Source organism: Ascaphus truei, chromosome 15 (genome assembly GCF_040206685.1).
Source record: "Ascaphus truei isolate aAscTru1 chromosome 15, aAscTru1.hap1, whole genome shotgun sequence".
Lineage (NCBI taxonomy): Eukaryota > Metazoa > Chordata > Amphibia > Anura > Ascaphidae > Ascaphus > Ascaphus truei.
The window spans coordinates 31,513,096-31,528,212 of NC_134497.1; the positions used below are offsets into that span (position 1 = coordinate 31,513,096).

Here is a 15,117-nt window from a genome sequence, read left to right on the forward strand (position 1 = left end):
TACATTTAATAAATTCCTAGTCAGAACATTCGTTTTTGACAAATGTATTTATTGTATTACATTATACTACAATTAGTCCTTGTTACGTGTGTGTGTGTGTGTGTGTGTGTGTGTGTGTGTGTGTGTGTGTGTGTGTGTGTGTGTGTGTGTGTGTGTGTGTGTGTAAATGTTGGATCTAGAAATAAAAGCCAGGTGTGAATAACTAGTTTCCTGAACCCCTTAACCAGTGTCTGGACGTCCCCGCTTCACAATATCTAAAGCAGCAATCCCGCCTGGGATCTTACCTGGTCCGCAGTCCCTCAATGTCCAGGTACCTCATTCCCGCAATGTTATACATTGGAGGGGATGTGTTCCCTACCTGTCTTCTGGGTTAGGGGGGGTTCCGATGTCTTCCGTGTGAAGCTTGAGTCAGATCAGGAAGAAAGCAGTATAGGTTATTTCGGTGTAGTATAGGGCAGTTACGATATATAGGGTAAATAAGAGATCCAGATCCAGAGTGTGAGAGAGTGTGGGTGACAGAGAGAGAGAGAGTGTGGGTGACAGAGAGAGAGAGAGAGTGTGGGGGGAGGGAGAGAGAGTGGGGGGGAGAGAGAGAGAGAGTGGGGGGGGGAGAGAGAGAGAGAGAGTGGGGGGGAGAGAGAGAGAGAGTGGGGGGAGAGACAGAGGGGGGGAGAGAGAGTGGGGGGAGAGAGAGTGGGGGAGAGAGAGTGGGGGAGAGAGAGAGAGTGGGGGGGAGAGAGAGAGTGGGGGGGAGAGAGAGAGTGGGGGGGAGATAGAGAGAGTGGGGGGGAGAGAGAGGGGGGGAGAGAGAGAGAGAGTGGGGGGGAGAGAGAGTGGGGGGGAGAGAGAGTGGGGGGAGAGAGAGTGGGGGGAGAGAGAGTGGGGGGGAGAGAGAGTGGGGGGAGAGAGTGGGGGGAGAGAGAGAGAGTGGGGGGGGAGAGAGAGAGTGGGGGGGAGAGAGAGAGTGGGGGGGGAGAGAGAGAGTGGGGGGGGAGAGAGAGAGTGGGGGGGGAGAGAGAGAGAGTGGGGAGAGAGAGAGAGAGTGGGGGGGGAGAGAGAGAGAGTGGGGAGAGAGAGAGAGAGTGGGGGGGAGAGAGAGAGTGGGGGGGAGAGAGAGAGAGTGGGGGGGAGAGAGAGAGAGAGAGTGGGGGGGGAGAGAGAGTGGGGGGGGGGGAGAGAGAGAGAGTGGGGGGGAGAGAGAGAGTGGGGGGGGAGAGAGAGAGTGGGGGGAGAGAGAGAGAGTGGGGGGAGAGAGAGAGTGGGGGGGAGAGAGAGAGTGGGGGGGGGAGAGAGAGAGTGGGGGGGAGAGAGTGGGGGGGGAGAGAGAGAGTGGGGGGGGGAGAGAGAGAGAGTGGGGGAGAGAGAGAGAGTGGGGGGGGAGAGAGAGAGAGAGTGGGGGGGGAGAGAGAGAGAGTGGGGGGGAGAGAGAGAGAGAGAGAGTGGGGGGGGAGAGAGAGTGGGGGGGGAGAGAGAGAGTGGGGGGGAGAGAGAGAGTGGGGGGGGGAGAGAGAGAGAGAGTGGGGGGGAGAGAGAGAGAGAGTGGGGGGGAGAGAGAGAGAGAGAGTGGGGGGGAGAGAGAGAGTGGGGGGAGAGAGAGAGTGGGGAGAGAGAGTGGGGGGAGAGAGAGAGTGGGGGGAGGGAGAGAGAGTGGGGGGAGGGAGAGAGAGTGGGGGGAGGGAGAGAGAGAGTGGGGGAGAGAGAGTGGGGGAGAGAGAGTGGGGGGGAGAGAGAGAGTGGGGGGAGGGAGAGAGAGAGTGGGGGGGAGAGAGAGAGAGTGGGGGGAGAGAGAGAGAGAGAGTGGGGGGGAGAGAGAGAGAGAGAGTGGGGGGGAGAGAGAGAGAGAGTGGGGGGGAGAGAGAGAGAGAGTGGGGGGAGAGAGAAAGAGTGGGGGGACAGAGAGAGTGGGGGGGAGAGAGAGAGAGTGGGGGGGAGAGAGAGTGTGGGGGAGAGAGAGAGTGTGGGGGAGAGAGAGAGAGAGGGGGGGAGAGTGTGGGGGAGAGAGAGTGTGTGGGGGGAGAGAGAGTGTGGGGAGAGAGAATGGGGAGAGAGAGTGGGGGAGAGAGAGAGAGAGTGTGTGGAAGGGAGAGAGAGTGAGGGGGAGAGAGAGAGAGAGAGTGGGGGGGGAGAGAGAGTGGGGGGAGAGAGAGTGGGGGGGGAGAGAGAGAGTGGGGTGAGAGAGAGAGTGGGGGGGGGGGAAGAGAGAGAGTGGGGGAGAGAGAGAGAGTGTGGGGGGGGGAGAGAGAGAGAGTGTGGGGGGAGAGAGAATGGGGAGAGAGAGTGGGGGAGAGAGAGTGTGGAAGGGAGAGAGTGTGGGGGAGAGAGAGAGAGTGTGGGGGAGAGAGAGAGAGTGTGGGGGGAGAGAGAGAGGAGTGTGGGGGGAGAGAGAGAGTGTGGGGGGAGAGAGAATGGGGAGAGAGAGTGGGGGAGAGAGAGAGAGAGAGTGGGGGAGAGAGAGTGTGGAAGGGAGAGAGAGCGTGGGGGAGAGAGAGCGTGGAAGGGAGAGAGAGAGTGTGGGGGGAGAGAGAGAGAGAGTGTGGGGGGAGAGAGAGAGAGAGTGTGGGGGGGAGAGAGTGTGTGGGGGGGGATAGAGTGTGTGGGGGGGGGAGAGAGTGTGGGGGGGGAGAGAGTGTGGGGGGGGAGAGGTGTGGGGGGGGGAGAGAGAGTGTGGGGGGGGGAGAGAGTGTGGGGGGGGGAGAGAGAGTGTGGGGGGGGGAGAGAGAGTGTGGGGGGGAGAGAGAGTGTGGGGGGGGAGAGTGTGGGGGGGAGAGAGTGTGGGGGGGAGAGAGTGGAGAGACACAGAGGGGAGAAATGGTGGGTGACACACACAGAGTGTGGGTGATACAGAGAGAGAGAGGGTGGGTGACTGACTGGGGCGGGGGTGACTGACTGGGGCGGGGGTGGTGACTGGGTGACTGACTGACGGGTGACGGGGTGATGGGGTGACTGACTGGTGTGACTGACTGGGGTGACGGGGTGACGGGGTGACTGACTGGGTGACTGCATGGGGTGACGGGGTGACTGGGTGGGGTGGCGGGGTGATTGGGGGGTGGGGTGATGTGACACTTCTGGTATCCTACCCACACACACTCCCACGCACACACTCTCCCATGCATGCACACACTCTCCCATGCATGCACACACACACTCACTCTCCCATGCATGCATACACACACACACACACACACACACACACACACACTCTCCCATACACGCACGTGCACGCGCACACACACACACGACAGGGGGAAAAAGAGGAAAGGCCGCGCGACCGAGCACCACCACCACTGCCCCGCTTGCCCCCTGCGACCATCTCCCGCCCTGCGCGGACAGCCACGGGACAGTGGGGAAGCGAAGACAAAGTAGGTAAGCGGGGAACACCCCCACTACCATCACCAGCCCCGCGCGGGTATCGCGGGAAGCGGGGAACACCCCCAGTACCATCACCCGGGGAACGGTTGAAGCGGAAGTGGCGCGGGAAGCCGGGGGGGGGGGGGGAAAGGGGGGGAAAACCTCCGCCCCACGCAGGAAGCCGGGATAAGCGGGTGCCGGGGAGAGAAGGGGGAACACCCACGCTACCATATCCAGCCACGCGCGGGTATCCGGGGGGGGGGGGGGTGGAGTAAGGGGGAACTGCAGGATGCAGGGAAGGAGCAGAGGGGATGGAGGATTGGAGAGTACTTACTCCCGTACTCTCCAACAGATCTCCGGCCAGAAAAAATGGCTGTTCGTTGGGGGCGGGCTCATATAGAGCCTGGCCGCGCGCCCACGAAGCCTGGGAGCGCGCGCCAATCAGCTGGCAGGTAGGGGGAGTTTTTTTTTTGTTTCAGGCAGCGCGAGCAGGGAAAATTTCAGCGCGAGCGAGGGGAAATTTAAAAAAACAAACACGTGTGCTGCATGGGCCAATATTTACTCGCCCGGGGTTTAAATCCACCCGCCCCGGGCGTGTAAATGTATAGGATTGTCGAACACTGCACATACCCATACACATGCATACATATATACACACACATATATACATACATTCAGCGCCGGTAGCGGTGCGAAAAGATGATTTTCCTTCTCTTCCCCGCTGTCTGTCGGCTCCCCGCTCCCTGCCGTGCGCAGCCCTTGTATAGGAGGGCCATCTATAACTGACGTACGCGCGCACGGCGTAGCACGCCCCGGCAGTATAGAACCAGCCTTAGCGGGAGATTTGAATGTTGAGGCGGGTGATTGAAAAATTAGTGTTAAATTCTGGTCTGTGCATAGATTAGCATGGGACCCCTATACTCGTGGGACCCCAAGCGTGCCCATGCGTTAAGACTGCACTGGTAATAAACATATATTGTAGCTGTATGTGTTAACATTGTCCAATATTGAGCATAATTAAAGCTGATAACATAGAATTCTCCATGAATAGTATGAGTATGAGACCAGTGATGCAGAATAATAATTATCTGTAAAACCTGTCTATCAGGTAATCACATAAACAAGCTATCCGGTAGCTAGGAGAATCAGTAGCTTAATAGTGGCAGAGTATTGCAGCGTCTATGTAAATACCCAAATAGACATCTATTGGATGTTTGGTATCACTGGATGTGGGCTCTGTCATGTATAAATCATGGATGTTTAGGTAATTATCAGGTAGGCAGAGGTAAAGAAAGCTCCCTATTATGTCGCACTATAAGAACACCCCTATTCAGGTATAAAATTATATTTTATTAACACATTGAATTAAAATATGTAGTGGAGTAAACACAGAAACATGAACCAAAGAAATTAAAATAATTTAAAATAAATTAAAACGAGGAGAGACGTCGGGATGCTGAAACAGAATGCTAATATTTAGGTTGAAAAGACGGCTATTAATTTTTATTATTGATCACAATTATACTATTGAATTAATTGTGATAGTAGCTGTTTTTATAAATACCTCGATGTTTCTGAATATGGAATGATGCTAGATGTAACAAAAAGCCCTATCACAGAGGAAGGGTTTAATGTGTAATAACTAGCAGCCATGCTTTTAAGCAGATATGCTTTTAAGTATATATGTTTCAAGTATTTATGAAGTTTAAAAAGGAAGGAAGACTATTGAATCACTCACTCATCTCTTCTCTTTCCTCAGGTAAAAACATATTCCAATTGTCTGTCTATCCTGATATCCTCCCATGCTGTGTATTTAGTTCTATTTAGGTAAAAACATATTCCAATTGTCTGTCTATCCTGATATCCTCCCATGCTGTGTATTTAGTTCTATTTAGGTAAAAACATATTCCAATTGTCTGTCTATCCTGATATCCTCCCATGCTGTGTATTTAGTTCTATTTAGGTAAAAACATATTCCAATTGTCTGTCTATCCTGATATCCTCCCATGCTGTGTATTTAGTTCTATTTAGGTAAAAACATATTCCAATTGTCTGTCTATCCTGATATCCTCCCATGCTGTGTATTTAGTTCTATTTAGGTAAAAACATATTCCAATTGTCTGTCTATCCTGATATCCTCCCATGCTGTGTATTTAGTTCTATTTAGGTAAAAACATATTCTAATTGTCTGTCTGTAAATCATCCCCCTACTGTCTTAATTTAATTCAGCTTTCACACTTGTGCAAGGCAAGGCAACACCCACCTTAGAAAAACCATTTGCTTTAACTACCCTCACATGTGCTAATTAAGTTTGTTGTGCCAACCAGGTGACTTTCTAAAAGTATATAAGTAAACTCCTAACAGCCATTGCTGCTAGCAGCCATGCTTTTAAGCATAAGTATATATGTTTCAAGTATTTATGAAGTTTAAAAAGGAAGTTCAAAAAGAAGTGGAAAAGTGGACATCACCTACTGCTTCTGATTCCTGCTTTTGATCTACGTTGGAAAAGAGGATATCATCTATCTAAGACTGCACATCTCAACACTTAACTATTGCTGTGATGCCGCCTTTATTTTTTATATTTGCTGCAACCGCACTTATTTTCAAATTATGCACTTCCTTCCACCAGTCTCCTTATGTCTCTAACTCTATTCATATATCTCCATCTCTCCTTTCTTCCCCACTTCTCAGTTCACATGAACTCCTTTCTTACCTGCGTCCTCTGTCACCAAACAGCTATACCTCCTGCACTAAAACACACCCCTACAAATCATCCTCACACATCCTCTTTCTATCCATGCTTCTCCTCCTTGCTTCTGGGGATATCTCTCCCAATCCTGGTCCCTGCCTTATTTCTACTTGCTCTCGTCCTCGCCTCCCACATACAACTTCTACTCCTTCTGGTGTTAACCCCTCCAACCTCATACCCATCCCCTGCCACCCTCCCTCCTCTCTCCCTTTCTCCTGTGCCCTTTGGAATGCTCGCTCCCTCTCTAACAAGTTCCTCTCTGTGCATGACTTCTTTCTCTCTCACTCCCTGCTTCTCTTTGCTATAACTGAGACCTGGCTCACTCAGTCTGACTCTGCTCTGGAAGCTGCCCTCTCTTATGGTGGCCTTTCCTTCTCCCACACTCCGCGCCTTGATGGCAGGGGTGGAGGTGTGGGGCTCCTGCTCTCCTCTCTCTGCCGTTACCGAACTATTCCTATTCCCCCCTCTCTTGCCTTTCCCTCCTTTGAGGTTCACACTGTCCAGATCTTCTCTCCTCTCCCTGTTCATGTGGCGGTCATGTATCGCCCACCTACATCTACTCATCCCCCTTCTGCCTTTCTCTCTCACTTTGAATCCTGGCTCTCTTTCTTCCTCTCCTCAGACTCCCCTGTTCTTCTCCTTGGGGACTTCAATTGCCACATTGATGACCCCTCTCTCCCTTGGGCTTCCCGCTTTCTTTCTCTAACCTCTTCTTTTGGCCTTCAACAGTGGACTGCAGCCAGCACCCACAAGGATGGCCACTACTTAGACCTGGTTTTCACTAAAAACTTCTCTCTCTCTGATTTCTCCATTTCCCCTTTTCCTCTCTCTGACCATCACCTCATCTCATTCTCTCTATCTCGCTTCTCAACTTCTCCACCTCCATCTACACCCCGGTTCTGCAGAAACCTGCGCTCTATTCACTTACCTGACTTTGAGTCCACGTTACACTCCTCCCTCTCCTCTCTCAGATCTGCTACAGACCCTGACAAACTGGTCAGGAACTACAACTCTGCCTTGTCCTCCACTCTTGATCTACATGCCCCGCTTTCTCTCTGCCGCACTCGCCCTTTTAACCCTAGACCCTGGTTAAATTCCCACACGCGCATGCTGCGTTCCTCCACTCGTTCCTCTGAACGCCTCTGGAGGAAATCTCATACTCTCGCAGACTTCCTTCACTACAAATTTATGCTATCCTGTTTCAACTCTGCCCTCTCGCAAGCTAAACAAGCCTACTTTTCTTCACTAATCAACATGCACAAGTCTAACCCACGCCGACTGTTCTCTGTCTTTGATACTCTACTCAAACCACCCTCCGCTGCCTCTCCTTCCTCCATCTCCGCTCAGGACTTTGCTGACTATTTTAAGGAAAAGGTGGAATCCATACGTCAGAACATCCCCTCTGTTTCTTCCTCCCATCCTACACCTCTTCCTAACTCTCCTCCTGCCTTCCTTGACTCTTTTTCCACTGTCTCAGAGGAGGATGTGTCGCTGTTGATCGCCTCTTCTCCCTCTACCACTTGCCCTCTTGACCCCATTCCCTCCCATCTCCTAAAACCTCTTGCTCCTACTATAATCCCTACGCTCACGCACATTTTTAACTCCTCCCTCTGCTCTGGAACCTTTCCATCCTCCTTCAAACATGCAACAGTCATACCATTACTCAAAAACAGCAAGCTTGACCCTACCTGTCTTTCTAACTATCGTCCTGTCTCCCTCCTGCCTTTTGCCTCTAAACTCCTTGAACGTCTTGTATTCGCTCGCTTGCTCCATTTTCTCAACACCTATTCTCTCCTAGACCCTCTACAATCTGGCTTCCGCACTGCTCACTCCACGGAAACAGCCCTCACTAAAATAACTGACGACCTCCATGCTGCCAAAGACAGAGGTCATTACACTCTGCTCATATTACTCGACCTCTCTGCAGCATTTGACACCGTGGACCACCCTCTTCTCCTTCACATTCTCCATACTCTTGGCATTCGGAACAAAGCTCTATCCTGGATCTCATCCTACCTCTCCCATCGTACTTTCAGTGTCTCTTCTGCTAATACCTCCTCCTCCTCTATTGATCTCTCTGTGGGGGTACCCCAGGGCTCTGTCCTGGGACCTCTTCTCTTTTCTCTGTATACACTCTCTCTAGGTGACCTAATAACATCTTTTGGGTTTAATTATCACCTCTATGCTGACGACACACAAATATATTTCTCAACACCCGACCTTACACCTACTGTACAAACCAAAGTTTCTGAATGTCTCTCTGCTATATCATTCTGGATGGCCCTCCGCCGCCTTAAACTGAACATGGCTAAAACAGAGCTCCTCATACTTCCTCCCAAACCTGGCCCTACTACCTCCTTCCACATTACTGTTGGAACTACGATCATTCACCCAGTAGCCCAAGCACGCTGCCTTGGGGTCACACTCGACTCCTCTCTCACATTTGCCCCTCACATTCAAAACATTTCTAAAACCTGTCGCTTTTTCCTCCGCAATATAACAAAGATACGCCCTTTCCTCTGTTGCTCGACTGCTAAAACTCTGACTCAGGCCCTCATTCTCTCCCGTCTTGATTACTGTAACCTCCTGCTGTCCGGCCTTCCTGCCTCTCACCTGTCTCCCCTACAATCTATCCTTAACGCTGCTGCCAGAATCACTCTACTCTTTCCTAGATCTGTCTCAGCATCTCCCCTCATGAAATCCCTCTCCTGGCTTCCGATCAAATCCCGCATCTCACACTCCATTCTTCTCCTCACTTTTAAAGCTTTACACTCTTCTGCCCCTCCTTACATCTCAGCCCTAATTTCTCGTTATGCACCATCCAGACTCTTGCGTTCTTCTCAAGGATGTCTTCTTTCTACCCCCTTTGTATCTAAAGCCCTCTCCCGCCTTAAACCTTTTTCATTGACTGCCCCTCACCTCTGGAATGCCCTTCCCCTCAGTACCCGACTAGAACCCTCTCTATCCACCTTTAAGACCCACCTTAAGACACACTTGCTTAAAGAAGCATATGAATAGCACTGTGGCTATTCTGAACACATGGCACATAAAGCTTGGCCCCCTGCAGATGCACTTACCAGAACTCCCTCCTACTGTCTCTGTACGTTCTCCCTACCTACCAATTAGACTGTAAGCTCCTCGGAGCAGGGACTCCTCTTCCTTAATGTCTAAAGCACTTATTCCCATGATCTGTTATTTATATTATCTGTTATTTATTGGATTACCACATGTATTACTGCTGTGAAGCGCTATGTACATTAATGGCGCTATATAAATAAAGACATACAATACAATACAATAATGTGTGAGAGTAATTTATTCTGATATAAATGTTCTAATTACCTATACCTTGAATAAGGTGGTATGTCAGAGTATTATCTCACACTCTCGTCATCAAAAATACCAGAAATACCGATTCAGTGAATATGAACCTATAGATCTGTTATATATAATTATATATGGGTTGTTATTAGGTATGCTGCAGGTTCTCAGCTTCAGTGATTCCTTGTTGAATTGTAGCTCTGTCTGAGGGACACAAAGTATCCAAAATCCTGCTCCCAAATATCACTGAAGGAACAGGTACAAGGATATGGAGCCTGTAGACCTATACTTACTCAATCTCAGAAGAAAGCTGTGTTTTGTGCTCTGTGGAGCAAGGATTTTTGTTTGTTTGATTTATTCATGTCTGCTGTAACATTAGGATGGCAAAATAAACAGGCCAAAGCTTTATTTTTCACCTCTGTGTCAGAAGACTATCTCCTCTACCGGGAAGGCTGTGTGAAAGTTGTGATCCCTGGACAAAAGGTACTTTACAAAAGGGGAACTTTTGTCACAATATATTTCTCATGAATAGACAGCCTAATGAGATATAACAGCAATGTAGAAGGCAGACACAATGTAACACAACAATCTCGGATACACTAGCCAGTATGGTCAGATCTCAGTATGTTTATAGTATATGTAATCCGTCAGAGCGTATACATTGTGTCAAAATAGCCACAAAAAAAGCCTCGTCTGCAACTGTAGCTGCTGCACCAAGATGGTGACGCCTCGCTTCAGAACATCACCGTCGTGACGTCATCAATCCCCAACGCACGTTTTGCGTGACACAGCACGTTTTGCGTGACACAGCACGCTTCATCAGGGGACACCTCCTGTGCTGTACATCATGCCAATTGATTCAACATTGTGTCCATATCCTTAGGGTCGATGTGGCTCTGGTAGTCCCACTGTTGCGGGTTGTCCGGGACTGCCTCCCATCTTCCTGTATAAGGGTTCAGTCACATTATACATCTCTAGACTCACGGTAAAAATTATCTACCTACACAGAAATACCTGCTTCTCCCACGCCGGCTGAAGACACTTCGGATGAAAATACCGCCACAGGACCTCAGCTGCTTTTCATAGATATCGCTCCGGTCTTCCTCCACCCTGCCGGTTAGTGCCGGCTGGGTAGAATTATTGATTTTGGCTGGGTACTCGTTACCCGTTTTTTTTTTTTTATAAATCATTGCCTGGTACAACACTACCAAACACAGTTACGGACTTTATATATTTTCACTGCAGACTTTTGCATAATCTTGTTTAATCTGGAAGTAGGCTAGCTAACCAGGGCATAGCTAGTGATTTACTGTATAGTTAGTCTAAGGGAGTATAGTTTTATTTTATGGTTTGTTTTCCTTAAAGGGACAGTGTTTATTTGAATGTTGTGGAAAATGAACCACTGAAAGTAAAAGCCTTACCCACTGTTTGGGACTCTTACTGACCCCACCGTGAGCTCGTCCTGCCACATAAATCCAACTTGGATTTACAAAAAAAGAGATCGATTTGATCATTAATATGGTTTTAGTTAATGGCTGCATACCGTAAGCTACAAAGAATTTTCTGATACAAGAACATCCAGTTGTGTCAATCAGTCTTTTGAAAATTCACAAATCTCTAGTGTCCCCAGTGGGCAGTTCCATAATATCTGCTAAAGACTCATTATGCCAAATCTTATCCCAAATGGTGGATTTTTTTTACAACCACTTGTTTGGAATATGAATAGTTACTTAAAGGACTGACGCAATTTCATTATCTGTACCAGACATCTTGACACAATTAACCCTAATACTTTATTGGTTACACAATGTCTCAAGCCTTTATACCCAAATTCCCTGCAACTTGGGTAAAGAGGCCATAATATCACACAACCTAACTCACACTGACTATATATGACCACCGAGTGGCTTTGTTTTGCTGCTAAGAGATGATTTGAGCATACTTACTACCTGCAATTAAGGGACACAGCAATGGCTTCCAACATGGCCACTGTAATGAAAATGGCGGGGAATATTAAGTATTTTAAAGAAAGGTAAAGGCCCTAAGATAGGTCGTCACCCACATAAGGGCTGATGTGCCTCAGAAATTTTAGAGCCAAGATGGTCTCTCCTTCCCCTCAACATGAGGGATTCAAATTTTGCAAATGCACCAACGGGGCTGGGAAGCAGAGGGGGGGGGGGGGCAGAGGAGGATTTGAGCCAGCGTGGGGTATTTAAACTCTGCCTACTCGAATTCAGCACTAATTTTTTTTCTGCTTCCTCCCTGCAGGTTACCTGGTTTCCTGAGTCATGGATCGGCCAGCACTGGGCAGCCTTCCTCCTTCAACTGCCGAAGAGCACGTAGACCAGCCCCGAGGAGAGTGGCAGGACCCTCAGCCAGCTCCTGCATCCTCCGGCAGCCGCAGAGACAGAGGAAAAGGTCCCTGGAGAAGCTCCTCCTCCCCAGCCTCACTCTGGTGCCTGCTCTCCCCGGGCTACAGCACCAGGTGCTATGGGAAGGAGAGCTACGGATGGGAGAGCAGCCCACCGGCTAGCACCAACTACGACAGCTACCACGGAGGTGAGCACAACACCGGAGTCTCCACGCCCACAACGCTGCCTACAGCAGACCACCATGGCAGATCCCCTGCATTCCAGGAGCAAGGTGAGTTGTTGCACCCCCAGCTGCACTTCCCCTCATCCCCACAGCTATAGGATCCCAGGCAGCCTGCCTCCCACCCACAGAGGGGCAATGGTGCCGCCACTACCATAACCCTTTGTACTTCTGGCCCCCATGTCACACAGCACATCACCCGGGGGGTCTTGCCACGCATGAGTGTCCTATTCCCCCCCTTCCCACAGTACTAGTAGTGGTCCCTGCTCCAGTGGCGGATCCGTCCCGTCTTTTCCCCTTGCATCCCTATTGCCACAAGCCATGGGGGTTACCTGGTAACCCCCTTTGTTCAGGCCAGCTCCCATCGGATATGCCAGAATCAGGGGCACAGGGAGGCGTCGCCAAGCCAGGGACCAGCAATGGGAGCCATGCGGTGCACAGGAGACCCGTGACCGGTCAGCCAGGTGTCCAGGCTGCAGGATCAGGTGACCATGATAATGCTGTAATGGAGTGATAGTAATGATGATGATAGTGAGGTGGGGTCAGTTGTCACAGGGCCGGACTGTGAGTCCCAGGGGTTAGACAGTGAGGATAATGGGAGCGCGAGGGAGAGTACCGAGTCAGACACAAGCAGTGGCGCAGACAGCGAGGAGACACCAGGTTTAAAGCGCATGAGGAAATGGTTAGACGCATAAGGCAAGTCAGTGAAGTGGCATAAGAAGGATAACGGGTGGAAGGCAGATAAACGCAAAGCGCGCAATGAAAGGGGGGTAGTTTCCTCCCGCAGCGGTAGGGAAATTTGTGCTGGAAATGTTCTTGCCGCACTATTTTTTTCTTTTGCCACAATTTTTTTTATTGAACTTTTAAAATAAAACAATTTATTAATTGCAAATCCGACTGTGGTATATTTACTATTATGTCCCTGTGATCTTCAAAACGTGGAAAGAACCACAAGACTCCAAAGGGTACGGATTTTAGAGCATATCAGAAAAATAATTATGGGTTTGGAAACCCATAATGTCTCTTTATATTTTAAAAAACATCACAAATCTGATCCTACAGTTCTATCATATTTGGGGATGGAATCCGTGTCTCCTAATTGGAGAGGGTGCAACAGACTGACTGATCTTTCCCGGAGAGAATCCTTCTAGATATACAATCTGAACACTTAATATCCAAACGGATTAAATATTCAGTCCTCGACAAATCTGATCGCCACAAACAATTGGATTTTTCACGCTGGCGATCCGTCATGGCTGCCCAAACAGCACAAGCGGTTCTCTTACAATTCCCCTGCTCGCCGAAAAAGAAAAATTCAGCTACCTGATTGAGCTGACGCGTGTTGGCTGCCAGGACTTTTTTTTTCCAGCCAAGCTGTTTATGAGCTCAAGCAGTGAAGCCGCCCTTCCTTTTGGATGCTGCACTGAGCAAGTAAGTTGTCTCCCATGCCTCCCCCTTTTCTCCGATGGCTCCCACCCACCCTTGTTTCCCATGCCTCCCTCTTGTCCCCGATGGACCCCTTGTCTCCGATGCCCCCGCCCTTGTCTCTGATGGCCTGCCCTTGTCTCCCATTCCCACAATCACTCAGGCATGCACCCAGTCAGACAGTCACCCACCCACTCTCTCTCTGTGCCACCCACACTCTCTCTGTCTCCCTCTCTGTGTGTGTGGGTGTGTGTCTCTCTCTGTGAGTCACACTCTGGATATCTTATTTACCCTATGTAACCCTGTTTCCCCCACCCAATCTCACACAGGACCTCACTGTGGGAAACTTACTCTGGTTACATGGTATAGTGTGGTGCAAACCTGCTGGTAACAGGGGGCCCTGGGTCTCCCGCATGGTGTTGTAGGGGAATGACAGGACAGGCTTTGGGGTCTCGTCCGAATAGTACTCACAGGTGCAGCGCCTCCATCTCGTGCAGCCCCCAGGTGTATGGGGAGAAGTCTCTGCAGAAGAATCTCTTCCCCCTCCTAACAGACTTCACTCTCAGGCAGGAGGTATAATAAAACACAGGATTCTTTATTGTCTTTCTGTATTCAGCAGCAGCAGTTTATAGCAGCTTAGAGGGTGTCCACGGATCCACTCCCAGCAAAAGGGTACCAAGAGTGGTCCTTGCTCTTCCCTTATCCCCTGGTGGGATAAGAGGTAATGGTTTCCCACCGTTCCCCTAAGGGAGGGCCTCAAACTGCCAGAGCCCTGACAGCTTAGTTTGGGTAAACCAGCCTCTATCACGGTAGAGGCAGACTGGCTAAATACAGGAAGTACAGTGCATTAAGTACAGATCCAGTAAGCACCACCCCTGTACCTCTAATTGGATACAAGGCCTGATGACACTACCTTCTCTGACTCACTGCACTACAAGGAGCGGGGAAAACCCATAATTACTCCTGGCAAACCTACCCTTACTAGGCTTTACTGCCAAAGGAGAGCAGACCTATAGCCCAAAAAACAATCAGGGCTACACATATATCGTAACTGCCCTATACCTACACCGAAATAACCTACACTGCTTTCTTCCCGATCTGACTCTCAAGCTTCGCACGAGAGACATCGGAATCTCCTAACCCAGAATACAGATAGGGAACACCTCCCCTCCAATGTATAACATTGCGAGAATGTGGGTACCTGGACATTGAGGGACTGCAGATAAGGAAAGATCACAGGCGGGATTGCTGCTTTTAAAAATTGTGAAGCGGGGGCCTCCAGACACTGGTTAAGGGGTTCAGGAAACTAGTCATTCACATCCAGCTTTTTTTTCTAGATTAATGACACACACGGGCTAATTGTAGCAAAGTATAAATGTAATGCAATAAATAAATTATGTCAAAAACGAATGTTATTAGTTCTTACAAGAAATTTAATCAATTTCTTTTTTATAAAGTGGGGCTGGAGGCCATCTTGTGATTATTTTATAATATTACTAGAGTGTGTTAATTATGTTTTAATTATATAACTTAATGCTAACATCATTATATGTATTTTAATATATTAAAACTGTGTTTTACTATGTTTATTATATGACATATTCAATATGTATAACTAGATGTCACATAGTGATATGAAATTTGTGCATTTGGGTTAGAACCATAACATCACAGCCAACAGG

The 15,117-nt window shown here is 49.3% G+C and overlaps 1 protein-coding gene across 1 annotated transcript in view; it reads right to left on the bottom strand.

Moving 5' to 3' along the window:
- Positions 1 to 9,488: 9,488 nt before the first annotated feature.
- Positions 9,489 to 15,117, bottom strand: part of LOC142466767 (uncharacterized) — a 50,451-nt gene continuing 44,822 nt past the window's right edge. Inside the window, exon 5 of the transcript XR_012788214.1 lies at positions 9,489 to 10,361. The gene's annotated coding sequence lies outside the window, so the exon portion shown is untranslated. The remainder of the gene's footprint in view (positions 10,362 to 15,117) is intronic.